The sequence below is a fragment of the Cricetulus griseus genome, chromosome 4 (assembly GCF_003668045.3).
Source record: "Cricetulus griseus strain 17A/GY chromosome 4, alternate assembly CriGri-PICRH-1.0, whole genome shotgun sequence".
Classification (NCBI taxonomy): Eukaryota; Metazoa; Chordata; class Mammalia; order Rodentia; family Cricetidae; genus Cricetulus; species Cricetulus griseus.
In genome coordinates, this window is record NC_048597.1 from 35,194,180 (window position 1) to 35,205,281 (window position 11,102).

An 11,102-nucleotide genomic window follows, 5' to 3' on the forward strand; every position below is an offset into this window, starting at 1 on the left:
TAATAATAGTCTCCTGTAAGGCTGAGGGTAGGAGGCATACAAACATACCTTTGTCATATAGAAGTCACTGTCTAAAGTCAAGGTTGTTTCTGCCTGAAAACCACATAGCTTTCCAGGGGGTGCCTCATTTTGTCTGATGGAGGAACTCTGGGATTTCTGTGTGGCCAAGTTAGAAAGCAAAGGATTGAGAGACATTGAACAGACTCTCCACTGCCCTGTGTCATTGACATAGACTCTGGAAGTTCTCACTCCAGTGTCCCAAGGAAGGGTAGTATTAGGACAATAGCTTCAACTCTCACAGAACACATCATCAGCCTAAAATTCAGAAGGGCTGGAAATTGGAAAGATTTGATAAGCTGTGTGGTAGTTAAGGCTTTGCTGCCCTCTATAGTTGTTCTCAGCCTGGCCATGTAGACAAAACTCTTAAGGAGCTGTGTGCTCCTTAAGCCTCCAGAGAAAACTTTTGAAGAGTCATAAAAACATATGCACGATATCTAATCCTCACCCATGGCTTATTCAATCAGAATCTCTGTGGGTGAGTCTTGGGACTTTCTCTCTCTCTCTCTCTCTCTCTCTCTCTCTCTCTCTCTTCTCTCTCCCTCTCCCTCTCCCTCTCTCTCTCTCTCTCTCTCTCTCTCTCTCTCTCCTGATACTAATTCTCTTATATCTCCCTTGTAGGGTTGGTTGGTCTACCACAGGAAGTGAGAATCAATGTGGATGGATAGCAACCAGGTTCTTAATGTTTACAAAGATGTTCTACAAGCACCAATTAATTTAATGATCCTAATAATTACTCCCTACTTAAAGATAATAATAAAGAGCTGAATGCCAGAGAGATTATAATATACCTTACAATCCTCTTATAATAAATCCAGGTGTCAACCATAAATCTATGTCTGGAACAAATAACAAACAATTTAAATGTATTGGCACCACCTATCCACCAGTTACGTATGTGCTCTCAGTTCCATGAGATTGCATTTTCCCCATCTTACATTTGATATGAGTGTGCCAGAAAGTCATGAAATTTGCAGGTAAATGGGTGGAATTGGAAAAGACTAGGTAACCCAGATCCTCAAAGACAAAGACTGCCTGTTCTCTCCTATATGTGGATTAGCAGTCACTGAAGAAGCCAATCAAGTACAGAGGAGCCATGGGAGGACATGTAATACAGGGGGAAAGGAGAAGAAAAGACAAAACAACACTAAGAATGTTTGAAAAAGTCATAGTGAAACACTGTATTTTATAAGTGTAAATTTTAAAAATGCTTGAAGATTCAATGCCTTTTATTCAGATCAATAAATCATCATTTTATTTAGATCATGCCAGTTTGAAACTTAAACTGCATACCTGATTATTTTACAGCAGTAAGCACTCTTCAATCAAAAGACAGTTCTCAGTAGAAATGAAGAAGAAATTGTAGCTCTCAAAGACACAGAGCTTGATGATTGATAAAGTTCTGAGTTGACACCAATAAGTTCATCTTGAAATCGCTATTTTTAATTTTGGTTTAAAACCTGACAATATCAGTGTGTTTACCACTCTAGAACCAGTGGGACTTGGGAGAGTGGAGCTGACAAATGAGGCAGATTAAATTTTTGTGCAATAGCCACCTTCATTCAGAGCATCAGACAATTTATCATCTGACGGTTAAGAAGAGTCACACAAGGAAAGTGTTCAACCACAAGGACAAGCCGCACATGGAAAAAAAAAACCTGTTTTTCCATAGAGGCATATAAAGGATAGATTAAGCATTTATTGAATAACAGCAGCAAGCAATAATGAGCAAGCTGAAGTAAACTCATTCCTATCTGCTACACCTAGGAGAAGCACAAAAACACATTCCAAGAACAAATCCATGTTTTGAAGAAGCTGGAGTCATGAGAATCTTGTCTTGGTTCCTTTAAGTTTTCTCACAAGCACTCAGTGTCAGAAGTCTCCTCTCAGGACTCGGTTCCTAATTATTCCAAGAATAAAAACCTTGAAAAACTTTGTTATGTTAAAAAAGGACAGCATAGGCAATGATTCTCATGCTTTAATCTTATCATTTCAAGCTTAAATTTTTCTTATAACTGTAAGACATTAGTCATCTCTCTCTTTTTTTTTTGATAACATAGCCCCTTTCCCATTTACATGCAGAAAAATCTTACCCATATTCTGAGTGTTAACTGCTTATTGTAATTGTATCTTCTGTAATTTCTATTGTGGAAAGGATATTTAACATGAAGATGTAGAAGAAGAATCACATATAACTCATCATTTCACATGGATAAGTTTTTTAAATGTACATTGCTTAGAGGCATTGTGATTAAAATATGTCATCTTCTGTCCTTTGAATTTTCTTATTCTTGATTATTAAAAATGAAATAAAATATACCATTTTAATAGGTTTTAAGAAGGTAAGAGTATCTAAATTTGTAAGGCATTATGCAATTATCATATTAGGGAGATGTCCTTCTGTATGCTTTGAATATATATATTTCTCTTATTGGTTGATGATAAAGCTGTTTTTGACAATGGACAGGTAGGATGTAGCCAGGCAGGAAGTATAGGCTGGGTGACCAGACTAGGAGAATTCTGGGTAGAGGGACACAGAGAGTGAGTCACCATGGAGATACTGTGTAAATGCTAAGGGAACAAAAGGGTCAGGTATTCTCCAGTAAGCCAATACCTCATGAAGACACATAGATTAATAAATTGGGTTAATAATTACAAAAGAACTAGCCAATAAGAAGCCTGAGCCATCAGCCAAACAGTTTCTAATTAATATAAGCCTCTGTGTGTTTATTTGGGATTAAACATCTGTGGGGCTGGGTAGGACAGAAACTTCCATCTACATTCATGCTTTTTAATATAGCCACCACACACACACACACACACACACACACACACACACACACACACCTTAAATTAGGCATTTCCCAAATAATCCTTTTATTTCAAATTAAAATAGTGGACAAAACGAAGTGGTCACAGGTTTTGTTACTCAGTTGCTTTGGTGAATTCTAAAGGTAGACTGAGTCTTGTTCCATCGTGCCTTACGCACAAAATGATACACAATTCCATGAAAATGGTTATCATGAACACACATGACACAATTTCATTAAAACAAATAATACTTAGTAAAACAAAGAGAAGGATTTTAACTATCTTTGGGGAATCTGCAAGGCTGTTTTTTACTTTCTGCTTGTTGTTTTCTTGGGGACCCTCTGCTCTGTAAGGTAGTCATATTGGGGATTGGCCCCTTCCTTTTCTGGATATAGAGACAATTGTCCTTGCAATGCTAGGTTTCTATATCCTGGAAAATCAGACATGGCTTCAGGTGGTGGTTGATGGGAGATGGCTTTTGGTGCACTTACATGCTAAGTAGTTTAGCCTTTGTGTTTGCAGCAGGTCTAGTGTCTGCTTCTGTCTCAAAAGAATCCTTTAGTGGACAGGTCTATTGAAGAGAGCCTACAAGAGTAAACACAGCTATTTGATTCTTACTCTCCCTTTGTCCATTATCTCTTTCATTTTTTCATTATTGATTATTGAAAAGGAAGTATATGACTGCTGAGACCATGTCCCATATGAAACTTCTGAGGCTTTTTGCATGTGCCAGGTACTAGGTGACTAATGAAGTGTTCACCCAGAAGAACTTGTCCCTCAGTTTTAATGAGGGATTAAGATGGTTGAATTGTTTGAAAGCCTCAGTTGTTTGATAACTAGGGTAGGGATTGTTCTTTCTTTTCTTGAGAAATCTTTGTGTTTTCACAGTTGAAGTGTTTCTTCAATGTGTAACATGATGAAACTTTGTTACTATAAATCTTTCTGCCAAAAGCCACCTGAGCCCCATTGCCACGTGTGAGCTTTACGACAGCTGCCTGCCCGAATTAGGCCCAAATGAATACACAGAGAGACATGTATTAGTTACAATGCTGCTTGGTCAATGACTAGGATTCTCATCTGTTAGCTCAGTCTCAATTATCATAAATCTATATATTTTATAAGACTTATCTTATTGGACGCCTTATTGGCGTCCCTCCTGGCTGGTGGATCACATCGTGCCGCTGGAGCAGGAGCCGAGGGGAAAAGAGGGCCCTTCCTGTTTCTCTTTCCTTAAATATGAGTCTCCTTGCTATGTCACTTCCTGCCTGGATCAGCACTTCTCTACTACATTTCCCAGAATCCTCTTTGACTCTTAGTCCCGTCTAACTTGCTGTCTCATTGGCCAAACAGTATTTTATTCAATAATCAATAAGATAAACATATACAGTAGTACATTCCCCATCAAAACTCTATCATAGTTCTGTGTTTACCAGCCCCTGCTGGGGTGTTATAATCCCAAAGAGTGGATTCTTGATTTTGGAGATCTGTGCTTCTGGTAGATACTCAGTAGGATTTTAAGCAGTTACCAAATGGCCAAGACTAATTCTTCCTGAGTATAGATCTTTCCATGTAAGATCATAAGCTAAAGTTTAGGCCAAAAAGTCACTAGTAACTTAAGATAAATACTTAGAGATGGTTCCTAGGTTTTCCTCTCATTGACTGACGATCATGAATTCCAATTGTTCCAAGGGTCTGGGCATTTCCCTTAAGAGGAGTGCTTTGGGCTTAGAAGTAGAGAGTTGATAGGAATTTCCACTGCTTTTTTATTATACAGGGCTTGCCTCCTTGTTCTCTGATAATAGTATAAGCTGGAGAAAATGGAATAAGAGACTATGTGGAATAAGAGAGGTATTTTTTTCTTGGCTCTTATTACCTGCAGATTTCCTTTTAGAAAGCGGTGTTTGTACACAAACAGAATCATCTAGGATACTGTAAGTGTCCCCTTTGTTCTCCTTTAGTGTGATCCCCTTTCCTGTTAGAGACCACAAAGCCTTGAACATAAGATACTTTAGATCATTTCCTCTGTTTTCCACAAAATAAATCCAGCTATAAGGCAGTGTTGTGTTTTCAGCTCCTATACTTTGTCCAAACCTCCCCATAACTCAGTTTGTTTAAGACAGGGTTTCTCTGTGTAGCACTGGCTGTCCTGAAACTCATTGTAGATCAGGCTGGCCTTGAACTCAAAGATGTCTCTGCTTCTGCTTCCTAAGTCCTGAGATTAAAGGTATGTGCCACCATTCCCTGCCTGGCTAAGATTATTCTAATTCTTGAGGATGCATCATAGCATGTACTCCCTGAGTATTGTATGACCTGGTTGGCGGAGGGAGAGAAAGAAGGAGAGGAACACAGAGTGGGAGAAGAGGGGGGAAGGGGGAGAAGGAAGGGGCTATCCTGTCTATTAGTCTATGGGAATCTGTGTAACAAAGCAGTGAACTTACTCTGAACTATAGATGGGACAGAATACAGAATGTTCTTCCCATGAGATAGCCTTTTAGGAACAATTGCATAAACTATGATAAGTGAATGAACTTGCAAACAAGGACATGAAGGGAATGCCCTGGAATGTCCACATTATCTCTGTGGAAAAGGCATAGTCCTTTTCACATGACAACAGATGACATAACACCAGGTATGGTCTCTCACTATATTTGTATTTGTTTAAGCTAACTGTAAATATCACCTCATGTTTTGATTGCTTCAATAATAAAAATGGGAAGTACTTTGCACTACTCTTGAGTTCTAATGCCTGGAGTCCCATGCTACACTATACAGGTCTTATGAGTATCCTTCAATTTGTAAGACTTAGCCTCAATGGCTATGGGGTGGATTGACATTACTTTGTGTCTTTTTATTGGGTGATTAAGACTGTTGATATTGAGATTTACTGTTGAATAATGCTTATTAAATCCATGTTATTTTGTAGTTGTGTTTTTATTTTTTCTCTCTTTTGATTAACTGTTCTTGGAATATATATTCTTTGTAATTTTGGGGGGTATAGTTAACCTATTCAAATTAAGTTTTCCTTCTAGTGCCTTTTATAGAACTGGATTGTTGGGTAGAAATAGTTTTAAATTGTTTTTAATCATGAAGTATTTTTTATTTATCTATTACTTGTGGTTGATGGTTTTTCTCGTAGTCTGGACTGGCATCTGCAGTCTTTCAGAGATTCTAGAACATCCATCCAGGCCCAAATAAATGGTAATATATTGCAAGGGTTGGCTGAATAGGGCCACAAGGAAGAACTAGGGGGACCCTTTGTTCACATCACAGAGTAATAGACAGGAATAGAACAGGATCCATCTTTTTTCTGCACCCAAGAAACACACTTCACCATAAAGTACAGACATTATCTTAGGAAAAAAGGAACTCCAAGCAAATGGAACCAACAAACAAGTGGACATAGCTATTTTAATATCTGACAAAAGAGATTTTGAACTAAAACTCATGACAAGAGACAGGAAAGAACATTACATACTCAGTAATGGAAAAATCCACCAATGGGATATTATAATTCTAAATATTTAGTATTTGTAGTTGGAATTTTCTTTGGGCTGTCAACTAGCTCCCAAGTAAAGACACAGAGACTTACTATTGATTATGAATGCTTGGCCTTAGCTTAGGATTGTCCCATTAGCTCTTTTAACTTAATTTAACCTGTTTCTATTCATTAAAATTTTGTCTTGGAGCTTTATACCTTTCTTTCATTTTGTACATCCTACTTTCCTGCTTCCTCTGTGTCTTTCCCCTGGTGTCTCTTTTTCTTTCTTCTCAAGCCTAAATTCTTCCTCCTACTTACTCTTCCTCCAGACATTCCCTTATGCCTCCTCTCTCACTACTGGCTGTTTAGCTTTTTTTTTTTTTTTTTTTTAAAAAGACCAATTAGGTGCCTTAGGCAGACAAGGTGAAATAGCAGCACATCTTTACATAATTAAACAAATGGAACACATCTTTACATAGTTAAACAAATACTCTGCAACATCATTCAAGTTCATAAAAGATACACAACTACAGCTAAAATCACATATTGACCCTGACCCAGTGATAGTTTGAGACTTCAGTACATGACTCCCACCAATAGACAGGTTATCCAGAGAAATTCTGTATTAAATAACATCATAAATCCAAATTAATCTAGCAGACAGCTACAGAACATTCCACTCGAACACTAAAGTATACACTTTCTTTTCAGAAAACCATGGAACTTTCTCTAAAATTGACAACATATGAGGTCGCAAAGCAAATATGAACAGAGGTAGGAAAGTTGAACAACACCCTGAAATAACCTATTTGTCCATGATGGATTAAAACAGGATATCAACAGCAATAGAAATGGCAGATAGCTTGAAAACTTATGAAAGGTAATTAGTTCAATAATGAATAAAAATTGGGTAAAGACAGAAATCAAGAAGGAAACTGAAAACTTTTAGAACTGAGTGAAAATAAAAATATAACAGTTCTAAGAGGCAAATTCATAACACTAAGTCCAACAAACTGGAGAGCTCACATTAAAAACTCTTAATGATATACTTGAAAACTCTTGAAAAACAGAAGTAACTCAGTCTTGTTCTGACTCCATTTTGTGCTTGCTTAAGATAGTTCTCCGTCCTCTACCTCCTTCCCTATCGGTTAATTCTCCCTTGGCAACACATTTGAGATTCTCCTTTTCCCAGGAACTTTTATTATCAAAGTCATATTTGTTACTAATAAGATACCACAACACAAAAATAAAAATAGTGCACATTGCAACCTCAATGAAATTCAAATAGTTAACAAGAAAAACTACAAGTTCAGAGGTTGGGTATTGATGTTTATAAAAGCCAACTGCTTAAGCATTTACATTGATTCAAACGTCAATCTCTTATTGTCTCTGTGTGGTGTCTTGAAAGAAAATGGTCCCCAAAGGGAGTGGCACTATTAGGAGGTGTGGTCTTCTTGGAGTGGGTGTGATCTTGTTGAAGAAAATGTGTCATGGAGGCAGGCTTTGAGGTCTCATTTTGCTGCCTGAGGGACCAACCTCCAGCAATTCAGGGCTCAAAGGGAAGCCACCAAATCGGAGCATACTAGACTTTTCTATATGAAGGGGTTAGGGAAAAAGACACACAGTCTCTCTTGATAGTTCCTTCTCTATTCTTCTGTATTCTTTCTACAGTGTATTTTTTTTCTACAGATTATATACCCCAACCAAGTTTTTCAGGTAATATAGGGATTACAATGTGATTTTCCCTGTTTTTCAAGTGAATGAATACAAAACAAGCAGAAAAAAACCAGCATGTTTTCCATATCACTCACATGATTAAACATTTTACAAATTACAGGTGAAAAACAAATTATCCCAAGAACCTATATACATTCATGCCCAAGCGACTTGTCTGAGGTTGACTGTGTGATCAAGCAAGGTATTCTTCTCAGTCAGTTCTTTTACTGGCAGGTGCACTTTGCAGTTACAAAGAAAAGACCTATCACTTTATTACTTATCTTGAAAGGTAATCTTAAAAGGAATCACAAACCTAAATATTAACAGATGAAAAATAATCAGCCAGCTCTACTTTAAACCTTTAGGGTACATACCCACTCATCAATAGTTTTTGTATCATGAGATTGAGGCAGAAATGGGTATAAGGAATTAATAATCACCTTTGGTCATCAACCAATGCTTGCAAGAAAGGCACTTCAACTAATAATAATTGGGTTGCTTTGTTCTGGTTCCCAGACCATAACAAGATTCACATTCAACTATGTGCCTTTCTAAAACTTTATATTATCTTCTTGGTTTTTTTTTCTTCCAAGCTTTTTAACAAAAACAAACAAACAAACAAAAAAACCCATCTTAGTCTAACTTTTTATTTATTTATTTATTTATTTATTCTTTAATTACTACTCATATTTACATATCCACCCCCCATTCCCTTGCCCTCCCATCCTCCCATGTTCCCCACCATCCCCCCCCACCCCCCCAACTCCTCCCCAGGGATAGTGAGGCCCTCCACCGGGGACCTTCAAAGTCTGTCATATCATTTGGGGAGGGCCTAGGCCCTCCTTGCTGTATCTGGGCTGCAATAGTATCCCTCCATAGGGAATGGGCTCCCAAATTCCATTTGTGCTCTAGGGATAAACACTGGCTCCACTGTTAGAGGTCCCATAGACTGCCTTGGCCTCCTAGCTGGCACCCACATTCAGAGGGCTTGGTTTGGTCCAATGCTCTTTCCCCAGCTTTATGACTAGGATCTCCATGCTATCAGTAGGTCAGGTCCACTGTTTCTGAAGGTCTCTTCAGTCCTATCTTGGCTCCTTCGCTCATCCCTCCTCCCTCTCCACAACTGGTTTCCAATAGTATAGTTCAGTGCTTAGCTGTGGTGCCTGTTTCTGCTTTGAGCAGCTACTGGATGAAGGCTCTAGGAATGGTAACCAAGGTAGACGTCAATGTCATTATAGGGGAAGGGCATCAATGGCATCCTCCTTACTGCTGCCTGTCTTCTTAGTTGGGGGTCATCCCTGTGAATCCCCTAATATTTCCCCTGTGCCACCTCTCTCCAAACCTGTACTGTCTCCCTCTATCAAGACATCTCCTTTCTTGCCCTCCTCTATTCATACCCTGTCTCAGTCCTCTTGTTCTCCTCCCCCCTCTCTTTCTTGCCTCCCACCTCTTTCCTCTCTTCCCACCTGCCCCAGGCTCCCATTTTGGTCAGGGGTTCTTGTCCCCATCCCCTTCTACCCAGTGACCCTGGATGTTCTGTACCAGATCTTCTCTAAGTTTGGCACAGTCCAAACTCACATTCACCAAGAATAACCGGTTCCAGGTACTGCTGCAGTATGCTGACCCTGTGAGCGCCCAACATGCCAAACTGTCGCTGGATGACCAGAACATCTACAATGCCTGCTGCCTGTTGCGCATTGACTTCTCCAAGCTCACTAGTCTTAATGTCAAATACAACAATGAGAAGAGCAGAGTCAGAGCCCATCTGGATCAGGGCCAAGTCATTGCCCTGACTTGCCCTCTGGGTCAGCCAGACTGCGCTGGACCAGACCATGGCTGCAGCCTTTGGTGCACCCGGCATAAAGTCAGACTCTCCGTATGCAGGAGCCGGGTTCCCTCCCACCTGTGCCATTCCTCAGGCTGCAGGCCTCTCTGTTCCTAATGTCCATGGAGCATGCCCCCCTGGCCATACCTTCTGCTGCTGCGGCTGCTGAAGCTGGCCTCATTGCCATTCCAGGCTTGGCAGGCGCCAGAAATTCTGTCCTTCTGGTCAGCAATCTGAACCCTGAGAGAGTCACACCCCCAAAGCCTCTTTATTCTCTTCGGAGTCTATGGTGATGTGCAGCGGGTTCTGTTCAACAAGATTCTGTTCAAGAAGAAAGGAAATGCACTTGTCCAGATGGCAGATGGCAGTCAGGCCCAGCTGGCCATGGACCACCTGAATGGGCACAAGCTACATGGGAAGTCAGTGCACGTCAGACTGTCAAAGCATCCGAGTGTGCAGTTGCCTCGTGAGGGACAGGAGGACCAGGGCCTGACCAGGGACTATGGTAGCTCACCACTGCATCGCTTCAAGAAGCTGGGCTTCAAGAACTTCCAGAACATCTTGCTGCCCTCAGCTACTCTCCACCTCTCCAATACCCCGCCCTCTGTGTCAGAAGACGACCTCAAGAACTTCTTCTCCAGCAAGTTCTTCAAGGCTTCAAGTTCTTCGGGAAGGACCGAAAGATGGCCCTGATCCAGATGGGCTCTGAGGAGGAGGCGGTGCGGGTGCTGATTGAACTGCACAATGAACTGACCTGGGCGAGAACCAAAACCTTGTGTGACCTTCTCCAAGTCCACCATCTGTGGGCCTGCGACAGCTTTCCACCATTCCAGAAAAGCCACTTTAAAAGCAGCTGAAGTGACCTTACAGACCAGAGATTTTATTTTTTTTTAAAGAGATCAGTTTACCTGTTTTTTTGTTGTTTTGTTGTTGTTGTTGTTGTTTTTTAATAAATCTAGTCCACCTTGCCATGGCAGGATATGGCTTGGACCACAGAGGTCCAGTCAGGCCAGGCACCATGCCTTGAGGGGCTCAGGCACAAGAAGGCCACAGCGGTGCCCGGAACACTGCCGCTTTCTCGCGTCTTAACAAACCAGCCCACCTTGCGGCTGCGCTCTTAGCCTCTTAGACCACCAGTCTTGTCTCTAGACCTGCAGGTGAGCCAGTGGCCTGCACCAGAGGCTCCCTATGCTATGCAGGAACTGGGGCCACTGC

At 40.5% G+C, this 11,102-nt stretch overlaps 1 pseudogene; it reads left to right on the forward strand.

The window, feature by feature from the left end:
• The first annotated feature begins 7,197 nt into the window (after positions 1-7,197).
• On the forward strand, positions 7,198-11,008 carry LOC100759056 (annotated as a pseudogene).
• The last annotated feature ends 94 nt before the right edge of the window (positions 11,009-11,102 follow it).